We start from the raw sequence: 16,648 nt of genomic DNA on the forward strand, positions 1-16,648 counted from the left end.
TCCCTAACCTAAACCCTCTGCAGCTAACCCCCAGGGCTTCTCTCTCAAGTTCCAAAGGCTGGGAGTAGGAAATGTTTGTGGTTGTAACAGGGAGCTATTTCAGACCTTGGTCACCAGGAATCACCTCTCCCCGATCCATAGGCAGCCTTCTGTGGTTTACAAAGTACTTCCTCATCTGCACATTAGGGGATGCTAGCCCCATTTCCCAAAGAAGGAAATTGAAGTCCGGAGAGCATAAGTGCCTTGCACAAAGGCACACAGCCAGGAAGTGGCAAGGTCAGTGGGACGTTACTCCATGTTAGAAATTTTCACCCTCCCGCCCCCTAACCTTATGATGACGCCTGGTTGAGCAGCCTACAGCCAAGATACAAGTGTCTATAGAAGCCATCCGGGCCTCTGCCATGTGCTAGGTACAAGGATATGATTTCCCACCACCCTGTGAAATGTACATTTGGGGGTGACCACCTGCCCACGTGAGACACAGAAACTCATCTTCATGAGAAAAAGTAAAAACTGTGAGCGGATATAGATGTTTAACATTGAGCACTGCAGGGAATTAGAGAGTGTCTGTCCTGGCAGTTGAGAAACCTAGGTTCCAATCCGGGTTCTGCCACAATCCAGCTTCCTCTCTGGTCATTGCATTGTTCCTCACCGGCAAGATAAAAGGCTTGATAGGTAATGTTTGTGGTTCCACCCAGCCTGGATCATCACAGAGTTTAAATATGAGGAAATAAAGGGGCAAACTAGACTATACCTTAATATGACATGCTGTTTCTTTCTTAAAATGAGGACTTTATGTGGGAAAAGAATCTGGCTTTTTTTGCACTACGAAGAAGGAGACCAGTGCAATGGATATTTCACAGGCCTGGTTAGAGAATCAGTCAAGAGAAAAGAGGAGCCAGGATGAAAGAGATACATTGTCCCTTGCTCTTGAATCTTGCTTCTGCTACTGACTTGCCCTCCCCACGCTGGGCCTCAGTTTCTCCATCTGTAAAATTGATTCACTCTAATTCTTTTTACAAAGAAGTATTGAGAATTCATGTTGCTTGAGAGGCCCATGATTTAGCAGTGAGCTAGACAGACTAAGTCCTACTGAGGGAGACAAAACATAACCACATCAATTAATTAATTCATATGCGTTCAAATTGATAAAGATTAAAGCAAGGTATGATGGCTAGGGAACAGCTTTCTGAGAGGGAACTATTTAAGCAGCTACCTGAAGGAGGTGGGGGAACTAGCCATACAAATATCTGCATAAAGGCATTTCTTTATCAGATGGAAGGACGATCAGTGGAAAGGCCCTGAGGCAGAAGCTTGGTACATTCAAACATCAGCAGCAAGGGAAGGGAACCAGAGCAGAGGAGGTGAATCAGAGAGGGCTAGGAGTTGAGGTCAGCAAGGCAGGCAGGATCCAGACCACATACAGCCTTAAAGGCATGTTAAGGAAACCACTGGAATTGGGGAGGAGGTGGTTGAATAAGGGATTGACCTGATTTGATATTTTGAAAGTAATGCCTTCTGCTAAGTGCAGAATTCATGGAGGAGGGCAAGGGTAAACGCAGAGAGCTAATTTAGGAGTCTAAGCACCAGTAAAGAGAAAAGAGGAGCCAGAATGAAAGAGATGCATTGTGCCTTAAACACCAGTGGCCCAGCTGGTTGGCTTAGCATAAAGGCATCTCTTTCCTCCTCAACCCAGGCCTCCTACAGCCAATGGGCGGCCAATACTCCATGAAAGAGGAGATAGTTTGTGTTTGTTGTTGGGGACCTTATTCCCCAGACTTAATTCAGGCAAGAGAAGATGGTGTTTGGGCTGGAGTGGTAGCCATGAAGTGGGAGCCGTTTAGGTCTGAAGTTCACTGCAGTAGAGCCAACAGAACATGCTGATGGTTTGTTTGGATCTCAAGTGAAGGAAATGAGAACAGTTGGTAACTCCAAAGGACAGATCTAGGCATTGCCCCAAATACCTTCAGATCTCAAAACTCCTGAGAGTACAGGAAGTGGATTTCTGACAAAGACTTCTGGGACACTTTGCAAATGGAAAACCATGTTGGTTACCAATCTGAAGAGAGTGAGGATTTCAGGCGGTGGCAGAAGCAACATGGAATAGTGGAAAGAGCCCTGGTGTGGATGTCTGAGGCCCAGGACTGAAGTGCCTGGTTTTCTAGGGCTTCAAATGGGCCTGGTAATCCTTGCTTTTGCTAAAATATGATCTAAGAACCAGATCAGACAACGAAAGTGAAAGTGCTTGGTAACCCATAAAACATGACAAAAAAAAAAAAAAAAAAAAAAACAAGACCTGTTTTTGGCTGTTGTTGCCCAGATGAACACAGCCAGTCCTAAGCCAAGAGGTGATGTTAAAGAGTCAGGGGTTGGGACCCGAGTGTCCCTGTTGATGCTCTGACCTGACGAAAGAGGCAGGCCTTCCTCACACTAGGGATGTGTGATTTGCAGGTCCCGGAAGATCTCTTCCACAGACACGCTGCAGATGAGCGGCGGAATTCATCCATTAGAAAGTCATCTCCCCTTCTGTACACTTTTCCTGGGAGACACAGGCATTAAAACCTGGTAGCTATTAACACTTTAGCGTGAATTCATTTCTCAAACTATCTTTTAGGTGTATACCTGGCTAAAGGTTTGACTTAAGTTGGGAGGAGATCAATTTGGAGTAAGTGACTCACCCAGTAGAGGGCAGACTTGGTGGCGTGTGGTGTTGGGGATGGGGGCAGGCTATGGTGAGCACGTAGACTTCTTGTCGAATGGCAGGGTGCAGGAGAATACTGTAGGGACCTTTCCTTCTATAGCAACCCTGCCACTATGGAGCACAAGAACGAGAACTTGCAATCCTCTGCGGGCTTCTGTTGGGCTGAATTTCAGCTGGAAGAATCCCAGCTCACACCTCTGCAGTTGCTGATGGTAGAGGAGTCAGACTTTCCTGCCAAACTGGCTTTCACCAGCTTCCACAAAGTCTGGCCTAATGTGACTGCTATTAGATAATGAATGGTGAGAGGGGTTAGTGAATGAAGTTTGGAAGGTTAACTTTTTCCATGAGAAGGGGCAGGTAGTGACATCTCAGGACTGGTCTCTTGCAGGATTCTTCTGTCTGGTCTTTATCCTGTTATTTTCCAGCTCAAAAAGCTTTCAAGGATTCCTCAGTGCCAAGCAGGTTAAATGCATGCATATCAGCCTGACAGTCTTGTTTCCTCAGCCCCCGAGGGGCATCCCCGAGACTTTCCTGGTCAGTCTCTCTCTGAATCCATTCCTTTCTGGTACCCGCAACCACCTGCTCCTCCTTGTACACACCCTGAAGTCTCCTGCAGCCATTTTTAAAAAATGTTTATTGATTTTTGAGTGAGAGAGAGCACACATGAGTGAGCTGGGGAGGGGCAGAGAGAAAGGGAGACAGGGCATCTGAAGCAAGCTCTGTTCTGACTGCAGAAAGCATGATGTGGGGCTCAAACTCATGAACTCGAGATCATGACCTGAGCCGAAGTCAGATACTTAACCACCTGAGCTACCCAGGTGCCCCTCCTGCACCCATCTTTATGTGCACGATCTTCTCTCCACCCAGATCACCTTTGATTCATCGCTGACTGTTAAGATCAGACAGCTTATTCTAAGACAGCTCATTGATTCTTTTAGAATCAATATGACCTTCTCCTGGGCCCCAAACTGCCTTCAGTGCCCCTAGTAGAGGCCCTCATAGGTCACTTTATGTTCCTGGTCCTTGGAAGTCCTTAAGAAGAGCAGAAACTTTGTCTCAGCTGTGTTTATATCCTTCTCAGAGACCATAAAAATGTGAAGCACAGAGAAGTCCATAAAAAAATAATGGCTGGGTTGAACACAAACTTCTCTCCTTATTTGTGAGGTCTCTGTGGGTTCTGCAGGTAGGACAAACATCATGAACCTCCTGTAACTGAAGACAATATCATATGACCCCCCAATCCTAGACTGCGGATGCTCTCAGGAATACCTATCGATTAATCTCTTAGTTGTGTCTGAGCCTCAGGGATGCTCAGAGCTAAGAGCTCTTAGCTAGATGCTAAGAACTAACTGAAGTCGTAATATGAAAAAGCTAATAGGGTTACAGAGGATTTAAGAGTTTTTACACCTTTTGGAAGGCCTGGGGAGGACACATCCATAACCACTGAAGTGGGCATGTGTCTGCGGTACAACAATAGAAGTGAACGACAATGCTGGCTCCTCTCTGTGTAGTGTTTCGCATTTGGTTGAGTGTGTTAATATCAACTGGATGAGGGAACGGAGGGCCCAGGTTATTGAGCATGGAGCCGGGCTGATGTCAGAACTCTTCCTGCCACTCCAGCACTGCCTCTCCCGCTAGAGGTAGATAAGGAAACATTGCTCCTAATTCTCCTCTCCATTGCCCTTTCTCTTTGCGGGCCCATCACTCTCTCCAGAAGCAGCCCACGTGTTGATCTATGACTTCTGCTCTGGGCTCCCCAGTGAAACGAAATGGAAGGGAGCTCTGCCCCACTGTGCCACCCAGGGAACATCTCTCAGTTCTCTTTACCTACCTGCCTCCTGAAAACAAAGTGTTAAGTCTGGGTCTTCTGTGAGCCCTGTCCCCTGGAACAGTGCAGAACAGACGGGAGCCCCTCGTCAGGCATCAGGCTGATTCTAGGATCTGCCCTTTGAAACGAAATAGTAGCGGCTATAGAAACACAGCGATGTCCTGCGGAGGAAAGATATCCCTACAGCTGCTCCTACTTTCTCACACTCAGAATTACCAGTATTCATCTAGACTGATGATTCTTAACCCTGGCTTAACACCATGACCGCCTAGGAAATATTTTCAAGCACAGATGCCCGGGTCTCAACTGCAAAGGTTCTGATGCATAGGTTTGCGTCTTTTAAGAGCTCCATTCCAGAAAACGATGGAGTCATAAACCACTGCCCACCCCTTATCCATCCTTCATCTCACTCTGCTCTGTCTTTTCTCTGTTTTCTTCCCTCTCTCCTCTCCCCAACTTGCTCTCGCCCCTGCTTACCTTCTCTCTCATCTCCTTGTTCATTCTCTGGTTTATACCCTCTCTCTTCAGTCAACTCCACCTCTCTTTTTCAACTGCCCTCCACCCCCACTTTGGGCAGGACCGGAGCACAGTGGGAGTGGGGGTGTGGCTTTGCCTTGCCACCTGCTTCATTGACTTCATTGACTTTCCCTGACTTCACCCCAAGAGCTGAGTTGAGGGAAGGGGCAGAGCTGGAGCCAGAATTGGACCCGTCCACAGAGCAGGGCCCTCAAAATCATCTACTCCTACCCCTCCCCTGACATCCGGAAAAACTGAAGTCAAGGGAAGGGAGAGGTCTCTCTCAAGGTCACATAAGTGGTATCAGAGTCACAACGTCTGATTCTTAGTTCTGTATTCTTTCCATGATACAAGTGCACTGTGAAGTTCCTTGAGTCTCTTCCACCAAAGTGGTTGAAGTCATATTATAAAGACTGGCAGCTCCTGCCCTGTTCTCTCTGTTCCTTGCCGTCAGCCTGAAGCAAAACCCCATTTCCCGATAAGCGTTTTATCCTATAGGGAAAGCTTTGGAGATTAATTTATGAGGCCTTCACGCTTTGTGTCTCCATCCTTCTCTGGCATTTCTTAATCCCGTAAAACAAACAGATCTGCTCCTCTCTGCCATGGCTGCGACTGGCTGCATCAGCTCTTCTGGGGGCGGAAGCTGCCTTTAAACTGAGCTCTTCTGCCCTCTGCTGGCTCCCCTGGTACTTGACAGCTTCTTCCACATTTTCAGGGCAGAATTTTATTCATTCCCTTATTTAGTCAGCCGGCCAACATTTTTAAGAGCACCCACTTTGCAGAGAGCACTGTGTTGGTCCCAAGTAGGCAAAAGACATAGGCAAAAGAGAGCCACTTTCTTCAAACACTCTGTTATGGAACACGTTGTACCAGGAGCTGTGCGGGGGGTCAGGGATGACCAAATTCAATCCCTGGCTTTGAAAAGAAGTCACAATCTGATAAATAAAACAGAATTTTGTCTGAGCCCTCAGAAATAGCACTGCTAGGAATTTACCCAAGGGATATAGGAGTGCTGATGCATAGGGGCACATGTACCCCAATGTTCATAGCAGCACTTTCAACAATAGCCAAATCATGGAAAGAGCCTAAGTGTCCATTAACGGATGAATGGATCAAGAAGATGTGGTTTATCTATACGATGGAATACTACACGGCAATGAGAAAGAATGAAATCTGGCCATTTGTAGCAATGTGGATGGAATTCGAGGGTGTTACACTAAGTGCGTAAGTCAGGCAGAGAAGGACAGACACCATATGTCTTCACTCATAAGTGGAATAGGAGAAATTCAACAGAGGACCACGGGGGAGGGGAAGGGGAGAAAATAATTGGAGAGAGGGAGGGAGGCAAACCATGAGAGACTCTTGAATGCTGAGAACAAACTGAGGGCTGATGGGGGTGGGGGAGAGGGGAAGGGGGTGATGGGCATGGAGGAGGGCACTCTGAGCACTGGGTGTTATATGGAAACCGACTTGACAATAAACTATGAAAGAAAAAAAAAAGAATTTTGTCTGAGCCATAGAATCAAAGAATTAGCACTGGAGGGGCCAGAAGCCCCTTCTGAGCCTGTTAGTCTTTAGAGCCAATTAGGCCTAGGCCTTGCTGTACATGGGCCTCAGGGACTGCCAGGACAGGGGAATGGCAAATTGCAGCATTCTGGGCCATTGCACAGGATTCTGCCCTAGAGTTTTACAGCAACACAAAGCTTGAAGGGAAAACTAAGTTTGGAAACCGCAGCTCTGATACAAACCATCCTCCCGAATGTAACCTGAACGCCTTCCAGCTGCATGAACTGGACTCACCATTAATGCGCCATTGATAGCTGGTCTCGATCACTGACCTACCCAGTTGCCTACTTCACCCACTTGTGAGTGCCATTGCAAGGTCCCTCCAGCAGGGAGAGGCCTCCAAGGATATGTCACATGTGTTGAGCTCCCTCTTGCAGCTTTCCACACCATCATTTACTGCTGTGCCTGGCAAGACTTGTCATTCCCAATGTTATGCCCAGAGGCAACGGCACTTCCCAGGACTACTGCCCTCTCCGTGATGCCCCAGACTGCCGTGCCTCGGGTGCTTACACCAGCGGCTTTCAAACTATTGATGGCAACCAACATAAGGAAAACATTTTACATCATAATCCAGTGAGTACGTACACCCTTGCGCACATTTCTCCAAACAATACTTCCCTTTGTTACTTGTAATGAACTCCAGCATTTTCTATTCTTCTCTATTTCTTTGTGTCTTTGAGGCTGGCCATGACCCATGACAACCGTGTGACTCACTCTGAGTCATAAACCTTGGGTTGAGACACACTACCTTGGACCGTGGCCCACACGCACTGCACTCTGCCTGGACCTTTGGAAAGTCCAGGTTCCTGCTCTCCCCACTGCCGCACAGCATCACAGAGCACCAGACAGCAGGCCGTGCTGCTCCTGGAAGCCAGTGTTCCCCTCTCATCTCCTTTTTCTCCTCTGCCTCCCATCCTTTCGGAGAGTCTCGCTGCTGTTTCAGCAGCCAGGAGTCTACGCTGTTAAACCACTTGGCCCCTGGCTGTAGAAACAGCAGTGTTTACTAACTGTAGTGGGTTGAATAGTGACCCTTAGAAGAATATAGTCACATCCTAACCCGCCCAACCTTTGAATGTGATCTTATTTGAAAAACATTAAAAAGAGATCTCTGCAGATGGAATTAAGTTAAGGATGTCGATGGAAGACCATCCCGGATTATCTGGCTGGCCCTCATTCCAAAGCCAGTGAGAGACAGAAGAGGAGACACAGAGAAGAAGGACGTGTGAAAGGGAGGCCGAGATTGGAGGGTTGGGGCCACAGGCCAAGAACACCTGCAGCTCCCAGAAGCTGGAAGAGACAACAAAGAACGGGACCCTCCAGCCTATAGAGGAATCGTGGCCTGACCCTGCCTTCCAGAACTGCATTTCTGTTGTTTGAAGCCACCAGCTTGTCGTAATTTGATCCAGCAGCCATCGGAAACTAAGAGACTAACCAAGCCTCTCCTTTCCCTCAAGCTCTGAGGGAACCAGGCAGAACAGGATTCAACTCACAGTTATTCTTTGTACCTGGACTGCTCCTCCCCCCAAGCCCCCAAACTGCAGGCTGCATCACAGGGCCAGGCTCATCCTTCCAGATGTTTTCTTCCAAAGGGTGAGGTCTACCAAGGGGCTGTAGAATCCCCTTTTGCAATTTGACTGCTATTGCAAGAGCCCTTCACCCAGATACCCTTGATCCACTAAATCCCAGTCATGGTAACAGTGGAATGTTTTCCCTGGGAAGTTCCTCCATGCCCGTACATACATCATTTGGTGAATCTGGAGACCAGGTCAAGCATGGCCGTAGGCATGGTGGATGAGTGTGCTGATGAGAGCCCAGAGGAGTGCAATGATTTGGCCACACACACAGTGAGCTGGGGGCAGGGGGCAGGTGGGTATTTATCCAAATGCTAACAACATAAATGTGAAGAGTTTTAGGGTTTCCTCCATCCAACAGCATTATGGGAAATCCATTCCGCTTTCAACCTGTTCATACCACCATCGGTTTCATTTGGTGTCTCCTTCTGACCTTAGCTCCGCGCTTCTTAGTCATAAAAACTTTCTGGTAAACTGAGGAACCAATGCCATGCCTTGGAAAAAAATAAGCCCTTTGGCTAAGCAACGCGTGACAGCAGAAGTCCCAGGGGAACACAGCCAGCTTTGGGTTTCTAACAAGAGGACTCGTGTAGCCGGAAAACCGTGTTCTTAGATCCAAGGCAAGACGAGATGAGCTCTGGTAAGGACAGATTCCTGCAACCAGCAACAAGTGCACACGATAACCCACTCGCCCCCTTTAGTCCTCAGATCGCATGCCCACCCAAAGCCATGTCTTCCAGATTCTTCCAAAGCCCCATTTTCTTCTTTAAAAGAGGTTGTGCATTCCTGCACAGGTTTACTCTTGGCAGTTCCAGAGGATGAACGCAAACCACGTATGCCCTCATCCGTCTGGAACCCACAACCCAAAGGGGCAGACCCATACAGCTAAATAGTCCGGAAACGAGACCACGGGCTGTGTGTCCTTTTCTCTCACTGTAGCAATTACCTTACTGTCTAGGGATAGTTTGTTTGCACGGCTGGCTCCTTGCAAAAGGGTTTTCCTCAGCAGTGGAGCCAATGCACTCCCATCTCGGTCTACCTAGAAGGTTGCCTGGAACATATGAAGTGCTCACAGAATGCTGGCCAAATATTGAATGCTGACCCTCGGGTCAATCAATGTCTTCAATGATCATATTTACACTGACAACGTCTAAATTTACCTCTTCTCTTACCATATTTCTCTCCTTTTCTTTTATTTATGCTTTTTTTAGGTTTTAGAGTTTATTTATTTTGAGAGACAGAGAGACACAGAGAGACAGAGAGACAGAAAGAGAGAGAGAGAGAGAGAAAGAGAGAGAATGAGTGGGGGAGGGGCAGAGAGAGTGGGAGAGAGAATCCCCAGCAGGCATTACACTGTCATCGCAGAGCCCAACACAGGGCTTGAAACTACAAACTGTGAGATCACAACCGGAGTCAAATCCAAGAGCTGTACTCAACCGACTGAGCCACCCAGGGCCCCCACCCCCCATCTCCCTTTCTTTTTTGATGGCATACTTAACTAATCACATCTTGTGAAATCTTTAGATATGTGTTTCTTTCCTCTTTCTCCCCACTGTTGTCATAACGAGCAACCACTCTAATTCAGGCCCATATTATGTCTCTTGTGAACTATTTTAAAAACCTCCTAACTGACCTCCCATTGTTGACTCTCTCCCCCCAACCCCAACCCAGTTCCTTCAAACATATTCTACACACTTGGCCTGATTCAACTTCTGCAAACACATCTGATGATATAACTTTCTCCCTTCAAAACGCCAAATGGAAATCACTGTCTTCTGAAAAAAGGCCACATTCCTTAGGCATGTTTTTGAGGCTCTCGGTTTCCACTTCTTCAGGTCTGGTTCCCGTTGATGCTTTACCCTCCAGAAAATGCATGTGCTAACCAGTCCCTAAAAAGGCCACACTTTCGTCTCTCTCAGACTGTTAATCCTGTTTCAGACGTCTGCACTACATGTGGGCACATTTCCTTCTATCAGTCTACTCATTCCTCAAAGAACATCTCCAACTTATTATTTTCCAGGAAGAAGTAAATCCAGAGGAAGAGGCCCCTTTAAAAAAATAATACAAAATTCTGAATGCACAGCTTTCCTATCATCTTGGAGATAGTAAATAGGGATTCATGGAACAAAACTATTGAGACACTGAGGTAGGTACACTGGAAAATGGCCAGCAGAAGGACAGAGAAATGTAAAATGTCTCTCGTGCTCAAGAAATTCACTGTGCAGGAGAGGATTCAGAGATATATGCTAATAGATGTCACCCAAGATAGCATGGATTTGGGGCACCTGGTGGCTCAGTCGGTTGAGCATCTGACTTTGGCTCAGGTCATGATCTCACAGTTTGTGGGTTTGAGCCCCGCGTCAGGCTCTGTGCTGACCGCCCGCTCAGAGCCTGGAGCCTGTTTCGGATTCTGTGTCTCCCTCTCTCTCTGACCCTCCCTTGCTCACGCTGTCTCTCTCTCTCAGAAATAAATAAAACATTAAAAAAAAAAAAAGATAGCATGGATTTGTTAAGTACAGGTTCAAGAAATAGGTTGTGGGGGGTGCTGGGGTGGCTCAGTCGGGTCAGTATCTCCCTCCTGATTTCGGCTCAGGTCATGATCCCAGGGTTGTGGGATTGAGCCCTGCATTGCTAGACTCCAGGCTCAGCATGGAGCCTGCTTGGGATTTGTTCTCTCTCTCCCTCTGCTCCACCCCATGTTTGCGCATGTGTGTGCACATGCACATTCTCTCTCTCTCTCTCAAAGAAAAATAAAGAAACGTGCGAATGTGTTGGATGGTGTCTTTAATTCTGTCTCTAGGCATCTGAGACAGTTTCTTAAAAGATGGGACTTATAGTTGGACTTGAAGGGAATGAACCAGCCGTCAGAGCCAGAGAATTGCAGTCTTGGAGATTAGTGTGCCAGAGACCAGGAACAGCAGAAACACACGATGTGTTTGGGGAGCAGCGCCTAGTGCTATGTGACTGAGGCTCCAATGTACAGACCAATGAACTGGGGGGCAAGCATGATGTGTTCATGGTGGCCACGTTCAGCCTCAAGTGACCAAAAACTCAAAATAGCAGTGGGGGGCTTTAAGGACTAAGACATTTATTTTCTCTTGTGCATCAAATTCCAGGGTGATGATCCAGGGCAGATAAGGCACTTGGTGATATAAGCTACTGGGTAACTTCTATCTGTTCCTTTACCACGTGTGGTTTTGGCCTCATGAACAAAGATGGCAGCATCTGTGTTGAGGCCACAGGATTGAAACAAGGATAAAGGTGAGGAGAGCAAAGGAGACTCTCTCTGTGAGAGACTGCATTTCTCAAAGATGGCTCTGACAAGAGATCCCTCTCTGTATGTTCTTAAGATGTGCCTTTGACAAACTCCTGTGGAAAGGTCAGGTCTGCCCCAGCTGTTTGTAACAGGGCAGATTTTCTGAATGTTCCGATTAGAATATGGTACACTGACACTATGTGATTGCCAAGCTACGTCATAAAAGAAATTTTAACTCTTGCTTTCTTCACTGGGATACTCATTCTTTTTTAAAAAAAAATTGTTTATTTATGTTGCAAGAGAGAGTGAGTGCAAGTGGGGGGAGGGGCAGAGAGAGAGAAAACGAAGCAGGCTCTGAACTAGATGTGGGACTCATTCTCACAAACTGTGAGATCATGACCTGAGATGAAATCAAGAGTCATACACCTAACAGACTGAGCCACCCAGGCACCCCTGAGATACTCATTCTTGATGCCTTCAGCCACCAGGGCAATCTGACTGTGGCCCCTTCTGAGGTGACCTTCCTGTGAGGAAGCCCAATAGTCCATATGTAAGAGAGCGGGGACTATATACAAATATTAAAAAAAAAAAAAGTTACCCAGCCAGAACTACCTGCTTCAGCTCCAGCAAAGGACTGCAACTGCATGAGACACACCAAATCCAAAGCCCTCAGTTGAGTCCTTTCTGACCCTTAGCAGGAAAGATAACAAAATGGTTACTATTGTTTTATGCCACAAAGTTTCCATTAAGTACCGTAAGGAACCTAAACATTGTCTTTTAAGCTCAGAGCCTGGAGCCTGTTTCAGAGTCTGTGACTCCCTCTCTCTCTGACCCTCCCCTGCTCACGCTGTCTCTCTCTCTCCTGGAAATAAATAAAACATTAAAAAAAAAAAAAAAGGAAGTTTCCACAAAGTTTTCACTTGCAACTTCTGTGTAGATTATATCCAATTGACCAGGATTTAGTCACATAGTCATACTTACCCCTAAAGGGGTCTGGGATAAGCAGCCTGTATTCTTCAAGGCATGTGCTCAGCTAAGAAACTCTTATTCTGGAAAAGGGGACAAAGGAATTTAGGAGAGAGTTGGTGGTCTGCCACAGCTAAGAAAGGAACTCTTTGAAGGACTAGAGACACATGAATACAATGTACTAATTTCAAAAAACTACTTAAGTATCATCTAGATGTAAATCTATATAGGTTATTTATTTACAACCATCTTGATCTAGTGAAGATTCAAGTTAGTTCACAGGAGTAGATTGTTAAAATGCAAGTTAGAAGTAGTACCTTCAGGTTCAAGGTGGTACACTTCGGCCAATGCACCTATTTTCCAGATCTCCCTAAGTTTCCAAATTCCTTATTGGAGTGACCCAATTAACGCAAAGGAGGGAGAGAGCATGTTTATTGGGAACCACAAATGTTAGATTCCCAACACGCTGAGAGATATATGCATGATATGTGGCCAGCCCAATGAGACCGAATGCGGACCAATCTGGATCTCCATATTCAAGCAAAAGATTCACCTCAGGAGTAAGAGGAAAAGACCACCTCCCTAAGCAGCAGAAGAGCATGAACTCATCCCGCCAGGCTTGGAGACGGCAAGGCTAGAGATGAGATGACTCTCAACAGGGGCAAATCTCCACCCTCCCTGTGGATCCACACCAGGTCCCTACACAGGGAACATCGAGCCACTGCACTAATTTTGCATTGAATTTGCAGAAATGTAAAGTAAGGGGATGTTGCCTCATAAAGTCAACAGCTAATAAGGTATCCATGCCAGCCAGAGAGAGAACGATCCTATGACTTGATCTACAACAAAATGCAGAAAAAAATTGTTTTGCTAGGCCCCTGTGCAAAAAGTTGTTTTGCTAACCTACCATGCAGAGAGGCTGCGTAGGAGGGAGGCTCCCTCCCACCACCCCACTGGCAACAAGACCTCTCTTCTAGTAAACAAAACTTCTGTGAAATAAGACATTTTTCGTCTCCATTTGTCTGAGACCAAATGATTCGAAGAGACTTGGCACAATCTCTAACAGAGCACTTCCCATCTCCCTGCTGTAAACATCAGCAGAGATGTCATTAAGGGTGTGAAAAATTGTAATTCAAACACATGAAGACAACCTAAAGAATTAGAATAAATGCCTCCCTCTTCTCTGTGGATGGCATTACTGCAAGAAATAAAACCAAAGAGGGGCGCTTGGGTGGCTCAGTCGGTTAAGTGTCCGACTTTGGCTCAGGTCATGATCTCACGGTTCTTGGGTTCAAGCCCCACATTGGGCTCTGTGCTGGCAGCTCAGAGCCCGGAGCCTGCTTCAGATTCTGTGTCTCCCTCTCTCTGCCCCTCCCCTGCTTGCACTCCGTCTCTCTCGCAAATAAATAGACATTAAAAAAAGTTTTTAAAACAAACAAAATAAGCAATTAGAAACTCTCTAGATTGTACTTTTATAAGATTTGTGAAACTATTGCACATATATACACACATATACATTTTACATTATATCAGGCAATGTAAAATAAAAGAGATATTAGGTTGATAACAAAATTATTCTCTCTCTCTCTCACTATTTTCCAGAAAACATTGCAGTCATGCCTATCAGGTTTTGAGAGAAAAAAAAATAAAGGATTGTGATCACAGAATATAATACTTAGCCAAGCTACTTGGGGGAATAAGAACAGAAATATCAGAGAGACAAACCAAGCACAAGCCTTCTCTGAAAATACTACTCACAAAAGCACTTCAAATGAAAGGAAGAAAATAAATCAAAATAAAGACCTCTAAGATGGAGTAGGCTGGTGTAAAGATGGTGGGAGAAACAAAATTGTAAAATCTAAAAGTCAATTCCTAAATTAATATTATGAAACAAAATGCACATGTCTAATATAATTCTCTAAAGAAGCCAAATAAGCTGCAAAGCATGTTCTTAATTGAGTTATAAAATACTAGATTCTTCTAACAAAACGGGAAATCCAAGTTGGCAGGGAAGAGGGCATGTCAAATTTCTCCCCATCCTACTGAAAGAATTAATGGCTTATGTAACTTTCCTGAAATAGATGGAAGAATATGGGCAAAAATATATTTTCTAAAACCACAAAGATAATGAGCACTAGAATAGACATTTGTTGTTTAACTTTTTATGGGAAAAGTGATTCTTAAAAGCTTAACAATACTATCAAATAAATTGTTAAAGGATTAAAAAGCATTAACACAGAAATAATTTTTACACGGGGTTGCCTTCCTTAATTCCCAAATAAATGTGAACATATATATTTCATTTTTATCATTAAGGTTTAGAAACACCCTTTTAAAATGTCTTTTATTTTACTTGGTTAATTGCTTGGTTTTCTCAGTTAAATATCTCACAGTCAGAAAATCTCTCTACATATTTTTGTGTATTTACTTATTTATTTTTATCACTGAGACATCTGAGTGCCTCTTGGACACTGAAAGAAGGGATACATAACCACCTTGTCGATTTCCTGGTCAGCCAAAGACCACCAGGAACATCCGTGTTACTGAACAAAGTTAGGTGTTTAGACTCATTGCAGAGAACGAAGATACACTTAGGAAACTTGAGGAATCTTAGTTAGAGGGTATTAGAAAAGACAGACTATAACACTGGGGATATGTGCCCGGTGGGCGAAGGCTCATGTAAATGGGCTGTGCTCTGGACTGGATATTATCAGCAAGTGGGGATAATTCTATGATGGAGTATCTTTAGCTTTATCTAGAAGGACAGAAGGTATGGCTGGTAAAGAAATAGCAGTGACTCATATTTGCCACAATAGGGGCTTGTTTGGTTATGTTTTGTGGTTTGGACAATGCTCATGCTTCCATTTGTAGTCAGACACAGTTACGGAGGGGTCTCGTGCTTGCCCGATTCCAGCATCATCCTAGAGTGGTCTGGTCTGAGGGTGGCGTTGTGTGACTTGTTCACGGTCAACGGGTGAGCACCACAACCTAACTCAGCCCTCAGATGTCCGTGACTGCTCTTGTCTTTTTCATCCTTCATTCAAGCACTTGGATATATGAACACACACGGATTATCAAAAATTTTACAGAATTTATTCTATTTGAAGCATTTATTCTTATTTCGTGCATCTACGATATGTAATGGATGTGGACATCTGTATATTTAAATCTTTAAGCAAGTGATTTATTTTGATTGTAGAAATAAAAAGGACCAAAAAAGGAAAATAATTTGTACTGTTACTGTTCTCAGTTGAGTTAGACATATGTGAACAATTGGGACCAGAAACAAATTGGCTACTTTGAGTGATTATTAAAATAGTTAATTGACCTTATTTCAGTATTGAATAAACAAAGCTTTCTGTGTTACTACTTGACTGAAGTTAATAGTTTTGTGATTTGCAGCCCAGATTCTCATTGCCCACAGAATACGTGAAGAGATCGTTCATTCCGATCCCTGAAGTGAAAGCTGAGACTATTCTCAGCTGCTGAGGCAAGAGAGAAGGCTGGATGAAGACTGGAGGGGGAAGGAATGCTGCCTCTCATACACAGGTGGTGCCCGCTACAACATCTGCAGGCATTCAGATATTTCTAGAAGGTAGTTTCTAGTAGTAGGATTGCTGTTCGGCAATACCTTTTTGCTTTCTTTCAAAGACAAGTTCTAAAACTGACAATAAAATGTTTATCATAAACCAAACTGCTCCTGCCTCACTCCTCACCTGAGCTGAGCAAACCATCTGCACCAAACTCTTTGGTTTTCCACCTACTCCCAGCCAACGCGCCCAGATTCCTCTGGTGCTCCATCCTCCTCACTTCTTCTGGTACTTAGTCGCTTCCTGCTTCCTGAACATGAAATGAGCTTTGCCTTTGGAATCTTTTGTTTTCACTCCAGCTGGGATGAATTTAGCTGCCTGCCAGCCCTAGCCTTGACCTCCCGGCCACTTCCATAGATCCTTCAAGACATAATGGGTAAATGACTCCTCTTCCAAGAAGCCATTCCTAGCCCCTCACCCCCTGAGGTATGATTAGGCTCCCCCCTTTCCTAACACAGCGTTGACTAGCACATAATACAAGCCCTCCAGGTCAGGCATTGTGCCTGATTACCTTTGTGATCCTGAAACTTAGGACAGGCCAGGGATCAAATAGGCTGGAGTAAATGAATGTTGACTTAAGGATGAAAATGGAAAGAGTACGGCTTCTTAACCATAGAATTACCCCATGCCATTTTTTTCCAGGGGCGGTAATGG

This window comes from Hyaena hyaena, unplaced genomic scaffold (genome assembly GCF_003009895.1).
Source record: "Hyaena hyaena isolate Hyena2069 unplaced genomic scaffold, ASM300989v1 scaffold_84, whole genome shotgun sequence".
In the NCBI taxonomy this organism is placed as follows: domain Eukaryota; kingdom Metazoa; phylum Chordata; class Mammalia; order Carnivora; family Hyaenidae; genus Hyaena; species Hyaena hyaena.